The following is an 18,123-nucleotide window of genomic DNA, read 5'->3' as shown; positions in this document are numbered from 1 at the left end:
TACATTCAATTCAAAGTCATCAATATACCCTGTACATTACAAATTACAAAGGTTCCTGAACTGGAGTTGCTTTCATTAGTGAGACAGGTTTGTCTAAGGTTACACCAAGATATAGATCAGATGGAAAGTTAGAGTAATGGCAGATTCTGTTTTTTTTAAAGTTGACAAAGAGGATTGAGGAGTGCTTTTCAATCAGAAAAGCATCCTTCTATCTTCTGCTTTCTAGCACCGTCAAATGTGGATCCAATTAGTCAGCTTACCTTAGATTCCATAAATTCTGGACTATGCTATGAAACAGGACCTTTTCTAAAATTCATGTAAACAACCTGTATAGCCCTCCTCTAATCAATTCTCTATCAACCCTTCAAAAACTTAATCAAATATGTGAGACACAATTTCCTAAACAGAATGCCACATTAACTGTCCCTAATCAATCCTTGCCAGTCCAAACGCTGGAAGGTCCTGTCCTTCAGAGTCCCCTCCAGTAAACTTCCCGCTGAAGGTGTTGGGGTCTCCTGTCTGTAGTTCCCTAGTTTTCTCAACCCTCTCCATGGTAAACACAGATGAGAAATATTCATGACTTCACTAATCCCCTGTGGCTCTACAGATAGATGGCTGCATGGATCCTTATAGGGTCCTACTCTTTCAGTTATATCTACTGGAAGAGTTTAGAAGGATATTGCCAAAATCCAGGTAAATGGGACTCGCCCAGAATGTCAACTTGATCAGCATTGTCAAGTTTGGTTAAAGGGACAATTACATGCTGCATGACTCTATGATTCTCTGATCCTTCCTGGATACTCTTTTGTTATTAATATACCCACATAATCTCTTAACATTCTCCTTAATTTTGTATCAGACTTCAATAGGGATTTTATCTGAAGGCTGAACCTGGCATTTGAAGTCAGGTAACTCAAGCAGTTGGATTTGAAAAGCTCAGATCAGCAGGCAGCTGATTAGGTAATAGAGATCAAGTGATCCAGGTAACTTGTGACACAGGGTGGTATTAATTCACTTCAACTCAGCAGTCTAAGGAGATGGTACGATTAACTGGAGTTCCACACAGTATATGTACCAGTGAGTAGGAAGTTTACAACTAATTTTTTTTTTCTACAACCTTTTCTGCCAGAGTTCTCTTGAATTCTTTTTGATCTCCTGATTTCTCTCAGCTCTGGATTTCTCTCAACCCTTACCTCAAGGAATTTGTTTTATCCCAGCTCCCCATATCTCCTTGACTTGACCAGAATTTCAATTCAATTTCCCTCATCAGCAAACCTTTCAACCTTGCTTTTCACTCTAACAAGAACATGCTGCCCCTTAACTCTCTCTATCTCAGTTTTAAAAGCCTCACGCATACAATTTGTTCCTTTACCAGCAAACAGCCTTTCACTGTAAACCTTTGCAAATTCCTGTCTAATGCCTTCAAATTAAGGATTAGAACAACCTGAGGAAAATGTATCAATTAATAAATGGTAGGAAACATCTTGAAATTCTTAATTAAAATGTTTTTAAAAAAGCATCCAGAAATTTGGGACAGGCTTGAGAGTTCAGGTGGCCTATTTCTGCTCCTATTTTCTTGAGCTCTTGAAAATAAGAGTCAGTTCCTCATTCTAAAAGATAGAGCCTTGAAATGCTAACCTCATTTTGAAGGGGTAACAAAAAAATGGATTTCATTGTAAGTGCTAAGAACAAATATTTAGAGTTGGGGAAAAAATCTGGGAACTCGTTTCTCACTGTTTTAACTATAAAACAGAATAGTTGTCAAAGATCATTACTTAAACTAGCAAATTATAGGATAAGATAATCCTTAGAAATCAGTGCTGGGATTTCTTTTGTTCCTTATGAAAAGAAAATTATTTGATTTCAGGAATTGTTGTTTCACAATTTGACAGGTTTAAGTCTGCAGGTATTAATATGAAGGAGAATTACAATAATGAATACATAAATGAATTTAATCCACATTTCTATCAGTAAGTGGTAAATAATACATTTTGGTTAGAAGAAAAATAAGGCTACATTTGGAAACTGGGTTGAGAAATGGAGGGATCTAGAAATAGATGCATAGATCCATGTTCTGTAAATAAATAGTCCAAAAAGAGTCAAAATAAAGCACAGGGATACTAAAAGCCTAAAAATTTACAATCAAGATGAGGAACTTTGCTAAAATCACACTTACAATACTGTATTTTATTTTGGTCTCCATTTTATTATAATTAAAATTAGATGGGGAGCAAAAAAAAGGCAGCAAACAATACCAGCGCTGAGAGATTGTAGCCTTTAATAAAACTAAAATAAGTAAGGATTTGTCCACAAAAAAAAAGATGGGTTTCATTCTTGGTATCTTCCAGAACATGCAAGTTTTAATTGGGTAGGAAAGCTTTTTCCACTTGTCAGAGACAGCCTTTAATTTAAGAATGAAGAATAAGAGTAAGCTCAATGAACAATTCAGAGAAGTCCAGCACCCTGGAAGGCCATCACATAGAGGAGCAGAAGTAGGCCCATTTGACTCATTGAGCTTGCACCACCATTCCATCATAAGCTGATCCATTCAACCGTCCAGCCCACTCCCCTGCCTTGTTCCCATAACCCATGATATCCTGGCTATTCAGATACCCATCAATCTCTGCCTTAAATATACCCAACAACCTGGCCTCCACAGTGGCCTGTGGCAGCAAATTCCAGAGGTTCGCCACTCTGTGGCTAAAGAAGTTCCTCCACAACTCTGTTTTAAATGGGAGCCCTTCAGTCCTGAAGTTGTGCCCTCTTTTCAATGACTTCCTACCATGGGAAATAGCTTTGCCACATCTATTCTGTCCTGGCCTTTCAACATTCAAAAGGCTTCTCCCTCATTCTTCTGAGTTCAAATAAGTACAGTCCAAGAGCTGTCAAACATTCCTCATATTCTGTTACCTCATTTCAAGAATCGTGAATTTTCTCAGAACCCTCTTCAATGCCACCACATCCTTTCTTAAATAAGGAGCTCAAAACTGAACTCCGTACTCAAAGCGAGGCCTTACCAATGCTTCCTCAACACCACATCCCTGCTCTTACATCCTATTCCTCTATGAATGCCAAAATTGCATTTGCCTTGTTCACCACTGACTCAACCTGGAGGCTAACCTTTAGAGTATCCTGCACGAGGAATCCCAAGCCCCTTAGCATTTCCAAATTTTGAATTTTCTCCCCATCCAAACAATAGTTCACTCTTTTATTCCTTTTACCAAAGTGCATGACTATACAATTTGCAACATTGTATTTCATTTGCCACTTTTTTGTGCATTCTAATCCATCTAAGACTCTGCAACCTTTGTTTCCTCCTCACTACCTGCCCCTCAACCTATCGTTGTATCATCTGCAAACTTAGCTATAAAGCTATTTATTTGGCAATCCAAATCACTAACATACATTGTGAAAAGAAGTGGCCTCAACATCGACCCCTGCAGAACACCACTGGTGTAACTGGTAGCCAACCTGAATAGGATTCCTTTATCCTCACTCTCTGTTTCCAGCTGATCTACCCATGCTAGTATCTTTCCTGTAATATCATGGGCTCTCATCTTGCTAAACAGCCTGCTTGTTAACGAGCCTTTTCACAGGCCTTATGAAAGTCCAAATATACTATAATCCTCTGCATATCATTTGTCTAGCCTGCTTGTGGTTTCCTCAAATATTTCAGTCAAGATTTTCCCTTAAGAAAACTATGCTGACTTTGGCCTATCGTGTCATGTGCATTCAGGTACTCTGTGACCTCATCCTTGACAATCAAATCTAACAACTTCCCAATCACTGATGTTAGGGTAACAGACCTATAATTTCCTTTCTGCTGCCTCCCTCCCTTTTTAAATGCAGAGTGACCTTTGCAATTTTCCATTCATTCAGAACATATCCTAGAATCTATGGATTCTTGGAAGATCATTCCTAATGTCTCCACAATCTCTATAGCTACTTCTTTCAGAACCCAAAGGAGGATTCCATCTGGTCCTGGAGACTTATCTACCTTTAAACCTTTCAGCTTCCCTTTGGTAATCATGGCTGCACTCATCTCTCTTTTCTGACACTGCCATTGTCTTCCACAGTGAAGACTGATGCAAAATACTTATTCAGTTCCTCTGCCATCTCCTTGTCTCCCATTACACTTCCCCCTGTATCATGCTCTATTGGTCCTCTGTCTACTTGGTTTCTCTTTTTAAAACTCTTAATATACTGTAAAAAGCTTTTGGTATCCTCTTTGATACTATTTGTTAGCCTCCTTTCAAAGTTCATTTTTTCCTTTCTGTTGAACTTCTTAGTTGCCTTCTGTACACTTTTAAAAGCTTTCCAGTCCCCTAATTTTTGCTTTCCTGTGAGCCCTTTCTTTTCCTTTCACTTTGACTTCCCTTGTCAGCCATATTTGGTTTATTTTTCCATTAAAATATTTTTTTTTTGGAATATACCTTTCCGGCGCTTTTCTTATTTCTCGCAGAAACTCTAACTATTGCTGCTCTCCTGGCCTCCCTGCCAGTGTTCCTTTCTGATTAACTTTTGCCAGTCCCTCTCTCATACCACTGTCATCCCCTTTATTCCACTGGTATACTAACAACTCGGATTTTAGTTTCCCCCCTCCCAAACTGCAGGGCAAATTCTATCATATTAGGATCACTGCCTCCAAAGGGTTCCCTTTCCTTCAGCTCCCTTATCAACTCTGGTTCATTTTACAAAACACAATCCAGATTTGCCATTTCCCTGGTTCGCCCAGCTGAAAGCTGTTCTAACAAGCCATCCTGGAGTCATTTGATAAATACTTTCTCTTGGGATCTGGTACCAATCTTGTTTTCCCAATCAACTTGCCTTTTGAAATCCCCCATGTCTATTGTAAAATTGTCCTTTTTGCATACATTCTCTACCTTCCTGTGTAGTTTGCACACCACATCATGGCTACTATTTCAAGGTCTGCTCACAACTCATATCAGGGTCTTTTTAACTTTTCAGTTTCTTAATTCTACCCAGAGGGATTCTATATCCTGATCCAATGTCTCCTCTCTCCAAAGATTGAATTCCATTTTTAACCAACAGAATCTCCCCATTCCTTCTGCCTACCTTCCTGACCTTCTAATAATATCCATGGATACTTAGCCCCCAGATGTGGTCATCTTTCAGCCACAATGCCTTCCCTGCCAATTTCCAGTTGCACCACTAGATCGTCAACCTTATTTCTTGTACTGTGGGCATTTAAATACAAGACCTTCAGTTCTGTATTTCTTACCCTTTTCAATTTTGTTTCCAAAGTACCCCATGTTAAAATGTTAATCTTGCTCTTTTTCCCTATTGACCTGCCTCTACTTCCTCACAGTCTCTCTACACAGTGTATCTTCTTGTTTATCTTTTGCCCTATTTCACTGCACTCTCATTGTAGTTCCCATCCACCTCCAAACCAGTTTAAACCTCCCCAACTGCTCTAGCCACCAGGATGTTAGTCCTGCATCCTAGGTGCAGCTCATCCTTTACGTACAGGCCATACCTTCCCCAGAAGAAATCCATGAATCTGAATCCCTGCACCAACTTTTCAGCCACTCATTCATCTGCCATAATTTCTTATTTCTGCACTCACTGGCATGAGGCACAGGCAGTAATCACTAGATTACCACCCTTGAGATCCTACTTTTTAGTTTCCTTCCTAGCTCCCCACATTCCCTCTTCAGGACCACTTCCCTTTTCCTATTTATATCATTAGTACCAACATGGACCATGACATTAGGTTTCTCATCCTCCTGCTTGAGAACACTGTGGACTTGATTTGAGATATCTCTGTCTGGCACCTCAGAGGCAACATGCCACCCAGGAGTCTCAATCTTGTTCACAAAACCCCCTATGTATTCCCCCAACTAGCAAATCTCCACTCACTATAGCTCTCCTCTTCTCCCCCTTCCTCTTGGAGTTGAATGGCCAGACTCTGTGCCAGAGACCTGATCTCAAAGACTTGTCCCTGCTAGATCATCCCCTCCTACAGTATCCAAAATATATACTGACTGCTGTATAGGGGCTACAGGGGCTCTGCACTGACTGCCTATTCCCCTTTCCTCTCCATTTACCTGTCTTTTGGCTCTTGGGTGTGACTGTCTCCTCAGAGCTTCTTTCTATCATCCCCTCTGCCTACCAAATGATCTGGAATTCAATAAGCTCCAACTCCAGATCCCTACATGGTCTGTTAGGAGCTGAAACTGGATGCATCTCTTGCAGGGGAAGTCATCAGCGACACTTGTGCTAAGTGCGAATGTGGCACTGGCTACCAAAAGGAGTAGTGAATCTGTGGAATTCTCTGCCCAGGGAAGCAGATGAGGCTACTTCATTAAAGCAGTTAGATAGATTTTTACATAAAATAGGAATTAAAAGATATGAGGAAAAGGCAGGTAGGTGGAGTTGAGTCAATGATCAGATCAGCCATGATCTTATTGAATAGTGGAGCAGGCTCGACATGCCGGATGGCCAACTCCTGCTTCTTTTTCTTATGTTCTAATAGAGAGTGGTATCAACAGTCCATTAAAGAATAAACATGATAAGCACACAAGCTAAACAGATTATGAAGAATTTGTACAAAACAGAAAATGTTGGAAGTATTTAGCAGGTTAACCATGCTGAATATAAGCTAACATTTCAGAACTGAAACTCTACTTCACTCTCCACAGAATGTGCATGGCTCACTGAGTATGTTCGACAGTTCATGTTTTATTTAAGATTTCTAAAATCTACAGTGATTTATTTTTAAATGTTACAAATGGTCAGACACATGAACTTTTTTCTCCAATTGGGACAGTGGGAACAAGCTGTGAACAAGGTATGGGGCAAGCAAGTTCCAATCAGATAAATGGGCAGCAGAATCGGCAAGTGTTCTTTTGACTCTCTCATTGCCCAGTTAGTTCTAGCCAATAAAAAGAGGGAAGCAAAAGCAGAGTGGCCCATGAGCCAGTGTGGGGGTGGCCCGTGAGCCAATGTGGGAGTGGCCCAGGGTAGGAGTGGGACTTTGAGGTTTTGGTTTGGGAGATTTCTGTGAGCAGAGCTAAAGGAGAAGGTGCTGGACTTCAGGCAAGGTAGGACAGGTTTTTCTAGCCTTTTTTTCCTATTTAATAGATAGTGGGAATGGTAGTTAGGGGAGGGGCATGCTCCTCTTGAGAGATGTGGATTGTTAGAGAAGCAAACAGTATCCTTGATGACCTCATCTGCAAGTGCATCCAACTATAGCTCCTGACAACCAAAGTTATGGAACTGAAATGGGAGTTTGATAAATTCCAGATCATTTGGGAGGCAGAGAGATGATAGACAGGAGTTACAGGGATGCTGTCACACCTAGGAAGCACCAGGAAGTCAGGAGAGGGAAAGGGAACCAACAGCCAGTGCAGGGCACCTGTGTGGCAGTTCCCCAAAATAACACATACCTCATTTTTGATACTGTTTGGGGGAGGGAAACAACCTAGCAGGCACAAGCCACAGCAGTCAGATCTCTGGCATTGAGTTTGGCCTTGTGGCTAAGAAGGGAAGGGAGGAGTACAGGGTAACAGTAATGTTAAGGGATACCATAGTTAAGGAGACAGATAAGAGATTCTGTAGAAGAGATTGAGAATCCCAGATGGTGTGTTGCCTCCCTGGTACTAGGATCCAAGATATCTCAGACTGAGTTCACACCATTCACAGGAGGGAGGGAGAGCAGTCAGATGTTGTGGTCCATTTAGAGACTAATGGCGTGGGTAGGAAGGGTGAGGAGATCAAGCAAGGAGAGTTCAGGGAGTTAGGCACTAGGTAGAAGGAAAGGACCTCCATGATTGTGATCTCAGGATTGCTACTCATGCTATGTGCTAGTGAGGTTAGAAATAGGAGGATAATGCAGCTTAACATGTGGTAAAAGACATGGTGCAGGAGGGAGGGCTTCAGGTTTCTGGATCATTGGGCTCTCTTCCAGGGAAAGTGGGACCTGTTCCGATGGGATAGTTTGCATCTGAACTGGAGGGAATTAATATCCTCATGGGAAGGTTTGCTACTGCTGCTCCGGGGGCATTTAAACAAGATTTGCAGGGGAATGGAAACCATAGTACCAGAGTAGATAGGGGAGTGGAAGGGGGGGGGGGAGGAAATGAAGTGAAGATTGCATATAATATCAGAAGTCAAAGGTTGTACATGGTGGAAATGCTTTCAGGTGCATCTATTCAATGCAAGTATTATAGGAAAGGCAGATGAGCTGAGAGCATAGATTGGTGTGTGGAATTATGACATTGTGGCCATCAGTGAAACCTGGTTGCAGGAGGGGAAGGACTGGCAGCTCACTGTTCCAGGCTTCTGTTGCTTCAGATGAGATAGAACATGGGAGATGAAAAGGTGTGAAGTGGCATTACTCATCAGGGAAACGATCGGAGCTATGCTCAAGCGGGATAGACCAGCAGGTTTGTCTACTGAAGCTAGATGGGTGGAGTTGAGGAATGGGAAAGGGATGACCACATTCATGGAGTTGAATTATAGACCATCCAATAGTCAACAAAAATTGGAGGAGCAAATCTGTAGAGAGAGATAGATAGCTGGAGGAAACATAAAGTTGTGATAGTAGGAGATTTTAACTTTCAGCATATTGACTGGGACTCACATACTGTAAAAGTTCTGGATGGCTTAAAGTTTGTTATATCAATTCTGGAAAGTTTTCTAAATCAATATATTAAAGTACCAATGAGAGAGAGTGCAATACTTGATCTCCTATTAGGGAACAAGACAGGACAGGTGACAGAAGTATGTGGAGGCGAATGTTTTGAGTCCAGTGATCATGATGCCAATAGTTTTGTTAATTATGAAGAATAGGCCTGTTCTTTGGGGTGAGATTTCTTTTTGAGGAAATGAGAAAGGATCTAGAATATGTGGATTAGGTGTAGTTGTTTTCTGAAAAGTATGTGCTAGTAAGTGGAAGGCTTCAAAGGTGTAATTTTGAGAGTACAGAGTTTGTATGTCCCTGCTAGGATCAAAGGCGAAGTAAGCAGACATAGGGAACCTTCTTTTTCGAGGGACTTTGGGGATCTGGCTCAGAAGAAGAAAGAGGTGTATAACATGTATAGGCAACATAGAGCAAATGAGGTAGTTGAGGAGTATGGAAAAAATGCAAGAAAAACCTAAGAAAGAAATCAGGAGGGCTAAAAGAAGATGCATTTACTTTGGCAGACAAAGTGAAGGAAAATCCTAAGGGTTTCTACAGATAAATTAAAACAAAAGGATAGTAAGGGACAAAATTGGTCCCGTTTAAGATCAGAGTGGTCAGCTATGTATGGTGCCAGAAGAAATGGGGGAGATCATAATTTTTTTTATTTTTTGCATCAGCATTTGCTCAGGAAACTGGCACAGATTCCAAGGAAGTCAAGAAAATAAGCAGTGATGTCATAGAACCTAGACAGAATAAAGAGGAGGAAGTGCTTGCTGTCTTAAGGAAATAAGGGTGGATAAATCCACAGGGCCTCACAAGATATTCCCTCAGATCTTGAGGGAGGCTAGTGTAGAAATTACAGAAATATTTAAAATATACTTATCCTCAAGTGTGGTGCCAGAGGATTGGAGGGCAGCTCATGTTGTTCTGTTGTTTAAAGAAGGCTCCAAAGTGACCCTGAAATTATAGACTGGTGAGCCTGTCTTCAGTAGTAGGGAAGTTATTTGAAGATGTTCTAAGGGATCGGGTATACAAGTATTTAGATCGCTAGAGACTGATTACAGATACTCAACATGGCTTTGTGCATGGTAGATCGTATTTAACAAATCTTAAGAGTTTTTTGTGGAGGTTACCAGGAATGTTGATAAAGGAAAGACTGTGGATGTTGTCTACATGAATTTCAGAGAGGCATTTGACAAAGTCCCACACTGGAGTTTAGTCAGAAATTTCTTTTGGACATACAGCATGGTTGCAGGCTATTTTGGCCCACGAGTCCGTACTGTCTAATTAACACCCCATTAACCTACACCCTTGGTACGTTTTGAACAGTGGGAGGAAACTGGAGTCCCCAGAGAAAACCCATGCAGACATGGCGAGAAAGTACAAACTCCTTACACAAGGCATAAGATTTGAACCCCAGTCCAGTCGCAATCTTTGGCACTGTAAAGGCATTGCGCTACCGCTTTGCCAACCTTTCTGCCTCTAAGTTCAGAAAGGTTCAGATGCTAGATATTCATGGGGTGGTAGTCAACTGGATTTACTATTGGCTACACAGGAGAAGCTAGAGAGTAGTAGTGGATGTTTGTTTCTCTGACTGGAGGTCTGTGCCTAGTGGTGTGCCTCAGGGATCAGTGCTTGGGACCATTGTTGTTTGTCATCTATACCAATGATCTAGGTGATAATGTGATAAATTGGATCAGCAAATTTGCAGATGACACAAAGGTTGGAGGTGTTATGGACAGCTGAGAAGGCTTTCAAAGCTTGCAGAGGGATCTGGACCAACTGGGAAAATGGGCTGAAAATGGCAGATGGAATGTAAAGCAGACAAGCGTGAGGTGTTGAATTTTAGAAGGACAAACCAAGAAAGGACATACATAGTGAATGGTAAAGCACTGAGGAGTGTGGTAGAACAGAGGGATGTGGGAATACAGATACATAATTCTGTGGAAGTGGCATCACTGTTAGACAGGGTTGTAAAGAGAGCTTTTGGCATATTGACCAAAATATTGAATATGGGAGTTGGGATGTTATGGTAAATTTATATAAGACATTGGTGAGGCTAAATTTTGTGTATTGTATGCACTTTTGGTCACCTAACTACAGGAAAGATTTCAATATGATTGAAAAAGTGCAGAGAAGATTTTCTACGACGTTGCCAGGATTTTAAGATCTGAGTTACGGGAAAGGCTAAACATGTTAGGACTTTATTCCCTAGATCGTAGAAGAATGAAGGAGGATTTGGTAGAGATATTTAAAATTATGAGGGGTCTAGACAGAGGAAACCTAGGTAGGCTTTTTCCACTGAGGGTAGATGAGATTTTTTTTAAAAAGGACATAGGTTAAGGGTGAAAGGGGAAATTTTCCTCACACAGGGATTGATGGGAGGGTGGAACAAGCTGCCAGCTGAAGTGGTGAAGAAGAGTTTGGACAGGTACATGGATTGGAGTGGTATGGAGGGCTATGGTCAGGGTGCAGGTCAGTGGGACTAGGAAGAATAATTGTTTAGCACAGACTAGAAGGGCTGTATTTTTCTATGGTTTTAGGTCAGATATGGATTACTTCTGCAAAGATAGGCTGGAGAGATTCAATGAGTTAGACAGCATCCATGGAGAGAAGTGGTCAGTTTATGTTTCAGATTGGTTCCCTTTATTTTTAGGTCCATTTCCTCTCCTGCCCCGGACAGAGAACTTAACTCAGTGAGGGCACTTGGCAAAAGCTTGGGTTCACAATGCACTTACCAGTTGAAGCAAATGGTTCAAACATTATTTATCCATCCTGCTTTCTGCCATTCTCCATCCTATCACCCAAAATCAAGGGCATCACCACACATTGCATCTTTTTATTTATAAATTAATCTTAATGTTTAGTATTGTACAAATGCTCCAACTCAGAGTAAACTACAAATGGATGTTAAAATTTCTTACCTGCTCATGAAGATAGCTGTTGAATGCAATAAGATAAAAGTACCTCTGAAGGTACTGAAAGGTTTTACTGGTTGATGTTTCTCCTGAATCCTTTTGCTGAGCAATGTAAGATATTTAAAACCAATATTAACTTTGTCAGTATTAGAGCACATGATAGTCTTTATTATTTTAGAGGAGAATACCTTTCTGATTTGAAAACATTTCCTTAATTCCAGCTTCCCATTCAACAATTCTAATATACTTGAAGCAATAAATTTTAAATTTAGACATATAGCACAGTAACAGGCCATTTCAGCCCATGAGTCCATGCTGTCCAATTTACACCCAATTAACCTACACCCTCGATACATTTTGAATGATAGGAGGAAACCGGAGCCCCCAGGGAAAACCCATGCAGACACAGGGGAACGTACAAATTCCATACAGACATTGTGGGATTCAAACTCCGGTCCTGATTGCTGGCGTTGTAAAGGTGTGCTAACCACAACTCAACCATGCTGCCCCTTTATTACAAATATTATCCAAACATTATTGTGCAAGGAATCAGTAAACATGTTTTGTGATATAAATGTTAATCATGTTTAATGTTTGTTTATGTGCTTTACACATGTAACTGGGAAGCTGCAGTACGACTTGAATTCCATCTGTACATTACACTAATGTATTTGATAATAAACTCTTCTTCATTTAGTTCATTCAAATACAGAATCTAATTGGCATTGAACTCCAGGAGACTTGCTCCAAATTTTTATTGGATACCAAGGATCATATTGATCGACAAAGGGAAAAGTATAATCAAAATACAACAGACGTTACTCTATCTGCCTCTCCCTGTATTTACTGCAGGATCACTGAACAATTTCAGGTTTCCTGATCAAACTTTTGCAGAGTGCAGATCCTTGATTAAGGCAATGTTAAGAGATTGACAACAGAAGATCATTCAACTCTTCACCCAATTTTGCTATTAAGCACAGAATAATCATTAACCACAGACTGGTGTCTCTTTAAGATACTAGGTCGGAATTACATCTGTATGCTTCTGACTCCACAGTGAGAATGCAAATACTTAGGCAAGGCTGACATCTTGTGATAGCTTGCAGCACAAGGTAGAAATTGAGCCAAAATGAAGGAAATTAGTCGTGAGCTACCTCAAATGGGCCTAGAGTTTGAGTTTGGAGAAGAGTAAAAGCCTTGTCTGATTTTAGATTCTCAGTTCTGCATACATTTCCTTTTTTTAATTTTCTCATGATCTCTCATCACCCAAGGTCATCTTATCTTCTCCTTCCTTCTTACAGGAACATGCCTCCCTGGACTCTAATTAGTTGAACCTTAAGCAACTCTCTCATGTCAGTTGTGGAGTTGCACCACAATAGTTGTTCCCAAATAAATCCCACCCCCCTCCATCAACCATCCTCCACCCTGCACTCTCTCCAACACAATCACTTCTTTTTCTGTGGTGTCATAAGCAGAACTGCACAAAATACTCCAGATGATGTTTGAAGAACTAACCAAAAAGCTTGATGAAGGAGGTATAAAAGCAAAATCATAAACAAAAACTAAAAAATAATTTAACATCAGCAGAGACAATAGACAAAATTATGATTCATATGTTAAACACCTCAGGGAAACCATAGCCAAATGTGATGCACTGGGAACATACATCAGATAGGTGCCATCCCTAAATTTGACTCAGTCATGACAAGGACCCCCTGCGCATTTATCTCATCCATTTCACCTTAGGAACTAAAATCACCCCTTTGATCTTTCATTATTTTTCCAATGCTTGAGGTCTCCAAGATATTTGTGATTACCAACCTGAAACATTTTTCACCTACGATTGGTTTCCAATCTCACTTTCAAAAAAAAACTGGTTGATTTGCTTGACGTGCGTCATTTCAAGTGCAAAAAAAATCTACCTGTCTCTGATGCTCTTCTGCAGGCTTTAAGACATCATCTTTGCAAGGAAAGATGGGTTCCTTCAGATTGTGCATTTGTGAACAAATATTCACTATGCTATCCACCTGCAAATTAAAAACAGATTCTGTTTGACAGTTAATTCTTTGAATTTGCACTAGAATTTATGTCGCCAGTAAGATTAAAGGAAAACTCTTAAATAGCAGCCTCTTAATCAAAAGATTGGTGACCCAAAATTTTTGCAATGTTTCACTGGAAAAGTTCAGTATGAACAAATAACAATGCCCATAAATGCTAACATCCAAATGCTCCTCCAATAGAAGACAAATCCAGGCACGAGTCCTAATTCCAGATTTTCAAACATGTAAAATTGACATCAAACCAATAGGTTTGAGCAAGATGAGAACATGGCTGCCTTCCACAGCACAACTTTACCCACCCAGCTCACTTCATTGCAGGTAAAGAACTTGTTTACCTGCTTATGGGAAGCATCCACCTGTCAGGGCAGCAAAATGGCCCAAAGTATCTCACCTGCTTTTACCCTTTACTTGGCTCACCATTCTCGCAGCACTATGCGATGCACTATTGGACTATTCTGATCTTGGCTTTAAATGCATAATGTGGGCATATGCTGAGTAAAAAGTGAACAGAGATAATTGTGGCAGGAGTTCCACATTTGCCAAGTTCTGATTTGTAAATAATCCATTTTAACTTTATTTAGAATAGCTTAATTTCAGACGATTTTGTTTTGGTGTTTCAAATTGTAGTGTATTTTTAAATCTAGTCAGGTACATAGGTAACTTGAAACCACACTTAAATTCAATGAAACACGAAAGTTTGCAGATGCTGTAATTGTAGTTAAAAGCACACCTACTTAAATTCAGAACATTGCACTTTGTTTCACTTTTCACCAATAATTAGGTAAGAGCAGGAATCGGAGTTAAGTTTGCTTCTGTGTCACTGATGCAAGATGTTTTTGGTTCAAGGCACAATCAAGTAACCAATATAATTTTCAGGGATCTCTGAAATGTAATACCTCAGAAAAAAGTACACAGGAAATTTAAAAAGAACACTCACCTCTTCAACAATTCTCCATCCATTGGGAAAGGAACAGGCAAATTTTTCAACAAGATTGAAATGTCTTTCTGGGCCAGAAAAACTTTCCTTCTTAGATCTATGTTTATAACAAAGCATCTGATTATCAATCGTTCATTAACGAGAAAGCACACGGTCAACACCTTGAGTTTCATAGAAGATTAAGAATGTTCAGCCTGCCCTCTTTTCTGCCAACAACCTCTACATGTGCACCATTGAAAGCAACCTTGCTGATCCATTACAGTATGATGTGGGAGCTGCTCTGCTCATGCTAGAGAAGGTAGTGAATGAAGCTCAGAACATAATGCAAACTTTCCTCCCCTCATTTGCCTTTGAAAGGCAGCCAAAACACTGAAGGACCTATTGCATCCCAGAAACACTTTCTCTTCCTCCTACCATCAAGTAGAAGGCTTCAGAATGCGAACGTGTGCACAGATGGGCTTAAAGACATTTCCTTCCATGCCATTATCAGGCTCCTGAATGAACCCCACACAGTGCTATCATGCTCCTCTTGGTTGGTATTAATTAATCTTCATTTTCATTTTAACCCTATACTCTGAGAAGTGTGCAGTATGAATGTTAGAGATAACCAATTAGTCTAGTGATTCCCAATGCGGCCATTGCCATTCACACACACCCCCCCCCCCACCCAACCATGAGTGGTGGAAAGATCCAAGGGGGCATGAGGGAAAAGGGGTCATTCCGAAATTTCAGTCTTGTTATTATTCAGTCTGCTACAAAGTTTAATGAAGAAGCCAGTCAGTAATTTTATGGACAGATTCAAGGTGGCAGTAGTGAGCAAAATAAACAGCAATGAGGCATTCTCACAAGCTGGTCTTGATGGCCGCCATATTTTATTGGCGTCACTACTGGCATCACAGCCCTACCACCAACCACCCTCTCAGCCCCGCCACCACCCCCCTTGGTGCCCCCACTAACACCCCCCCCCACCCCCGCCGTGCCATTGTATGGGAAGGCGCTTGGGTTGAGGCCTGGAGGCGGCACCCTGAAAATGTTTGGGGTCCACTGAATTAGTCTGATTACAGAAGGACCCTTTTCCTGTTATAGGTGTAAGGTGACAAATAAATGAAAACTAATATACATGATGAACGACAGCAGACCCAGCACCATTCCCAGTGGAACACTGCTAGTTTTAATCTTTGAAATAGCCCTCCACCACTACCCTCTGACTCCTTCCATGAAGGAGGGGGGTGTGCATCTAATAAGCTAACTCATCCTGGCTCCCATGTGATCTCTCCTTCCTGGCCAGAATAACACATGAGAAAAGACTAGGTGAACAACATTTACCACCCTGCCTTGTCAATCTCAATTAAATCCATGCTGACTATTGCTAATCAGTCCTTTGGTTTGTAAATACATATTCATGAGGTTGAATCATCACAGACAAGAGCAGAAATTACTAACTAAGCCCCTAAACTGTCTGAACTGACGAGAAAGTTTAAAGTCAACTGCATCTTAGCCACATCCAGGTAAGGATGTGATACATTGGCTGCCATTGATTTCACTGATATCAGTTGTTTTAAATTCTCGAATTATTCAATAATTATTATTAATATTAACCAGCTGTAATTGTGCCATTCAATGAGAACACTATCCCGTAATGTTGCCATAATTAGAGACAACAACCATCAAACTGTAGAGTTAATCCACCTAGAAAAGAGAGGATGGAAGTAGTCTCTATCTAATTAATTCCCTTCATCCAATGCTAAGTTGTCATGTAAAGAGAAAGTAGAGAATCTGGAGGGGTGGATACTGCAACAAATGATGCAAGAAGGCAGTGACAGGATAGAGTTGGGAAAGCTCAGAGATCTGGGATGATCAGATTGAATAGACATACTTCAGTTTCCTCACTGATTACTAGAAGTATTAAATTCCAGCAGTGAAAATTAAAAAATGAACATTATACAAGATAAAACAATTCACCACATTTCTCTACCTAGCCAGTCACATATCTAAATTGCACTGTCCTCTCAGAACAGTTGGGTTGCATGTTCAATAGTGACTGGATTTGTGGAACTATGCTGGTAATTCGAGAGATGCCCGACTTCCATTTCAAATCTCTTCTGTGGGCTGAGGGTATCTTTGGAAGGAAGAATCTCTCCTGCAATTCAAAATATGTGATCAAATCTGTGTACTTACTGCTATTGTCCTGCTATTTTCATGGGAGTCCAAGAGCTTTGTGCTCTTTGATTTGGATGAATTTCAAGGCTTGCTCATCATTTTGAAAAGCAATATTTATTTCAAATCTCTTACCTTTCTATCTTAGGAAATTCTGTTCGGTGAGCTATCGTCAGAGCACCTATGATCATTCCAAGAGTCGAACGTCCAATTCCTGATTGACAGTTGAACAGTAGGGCAGGAGGTGGCTTAGAATTTTCCCTGAAAATGATATTTGGACAATCCTGGAAAATCATAACAGGAAGTTATACTGAATAGCACCAAATCTTGCAAATAACACATTCACCTCCTGTTCCTTCCTATAAAGTGGTGGCCAGAACTGTAGTCAATAATCCAAAAGTAAAGCAGAAAAGTTTGCTGATACTGTGATTGAAGTAAAAACACAAAACTGGAAAAACTCAGCAGGTCAAACCGTGTACTTTATTTAGCAAAGATAAAGATACAGAACTAACATTTCGGGCCTGAGCCCGTCATCAAAATATGAGCGAAATGTAGACAGTGCTTCAATAATCCAAGAGCGACTTAACCTCTTTTGTGAACTTTTGCATTCAATGATTCTCTATACTTTGTTGAAAGTCCTGAAATCTTTCGTTTTCAATAATATATTCAAATCCCTTTTGAAATCTACTATTGAATCTGCTTTCACAAAGAGGGGAGTATTGGTATCAATGAAAATGAAAACCAAAAGATCTGTTCAAATGTCATCCAAAAAAAATATTCTGTTACACTGCATCAGCCCAAGTCAGAGACAATGAAAGTAATCAATCGTTTCAAACAGGCATTTAAGAGGGTGGTTTTAGCAGGAGAAAGCAAGGCTAGCAGTGGCAAAGTCACCATTTTCTAACTGCAGATTTTACTCAAATTTTAGGGCCTCTAAAAGGTATGGGAGAGATTTTCCAGCATGTGTGGTGATACAACCACCAGCCTACTGCAGAGGCGACCTTTGTACCTGTAGGCAGACCACCTGGGAGGCTGATTCCACTTGGCTGGCTGTCAATCAACCAACCGGGATCTAGACCTTGAGCCGGCCCCTCCTGGGCCAATCACACATGGAACCATTGAGACTGAAACTAGGTACAAGACTTTAAGTGGATTAAATCCTGTAGTACAGTGTTTCTGCGTTTTGTGTCTGCTTGCTGCACAACAGCACACCACAATTTAATCCACTTAAAAATTTAAAGACCATGGAGAAGTTCCTCACCATTGGAAGTCTGGAAATTGACCTCCAACACTCGGATGCCCCGGCATGCTTCGAGATCTGGAAGCATGTGATTGAGACAATAATTCAGACGCAGGCTGAGGTTATTAACATGAACCAGAAATGCCTCATGGTACTCCACACTA

General features: G+C 40.5%; 1 long non-coding RNA gene across 1 annotated transcript; it reads right to left on the bottom strand.

Annotated features, from left to right (window-relative positions):
• Positions 1-13,506: 13,506 nt before the first annotated feature.
• LOC138757499 (uncharacterized) lies at positions 13,507-16,990 on the bottom strand. The gene is made up of 3 exons (XR_011353631.1): positions 16,855-16,990; positions 14,563-14,659; positions 13,507-13,592 (listed from the first exon to the last, which is right to left on the bottom strand). It is a non-coding gene; the product is annotated as an uncharacterized lncRNA (long non-coding RNA).
• Between the last annotated feature and the right edge of the window lie 1,133 nt (positions 16,991-18,123).

This window comes from Narcine bancroftii, chromosome 1 (genome assembly GCF_036971445.1).
Source record: "Narcine bancroftii isolate sNarBan1 chromosome 1, sNarBan1.hap1, whole genome shotgun sequence".
In the NCBI taxonomy this organism is placed as follows: Eukaryota; Metazoa; Chordata; class Chondrichthyes; order Torpediniformes; family Narcinidae; genus Narcine; species Narcine bancroftii.
The sequence above is the reverse complement of the archived record's forward strand: the minus strand, read 5'-3'. Positions and strand labels throughout refer to the sequence as shown.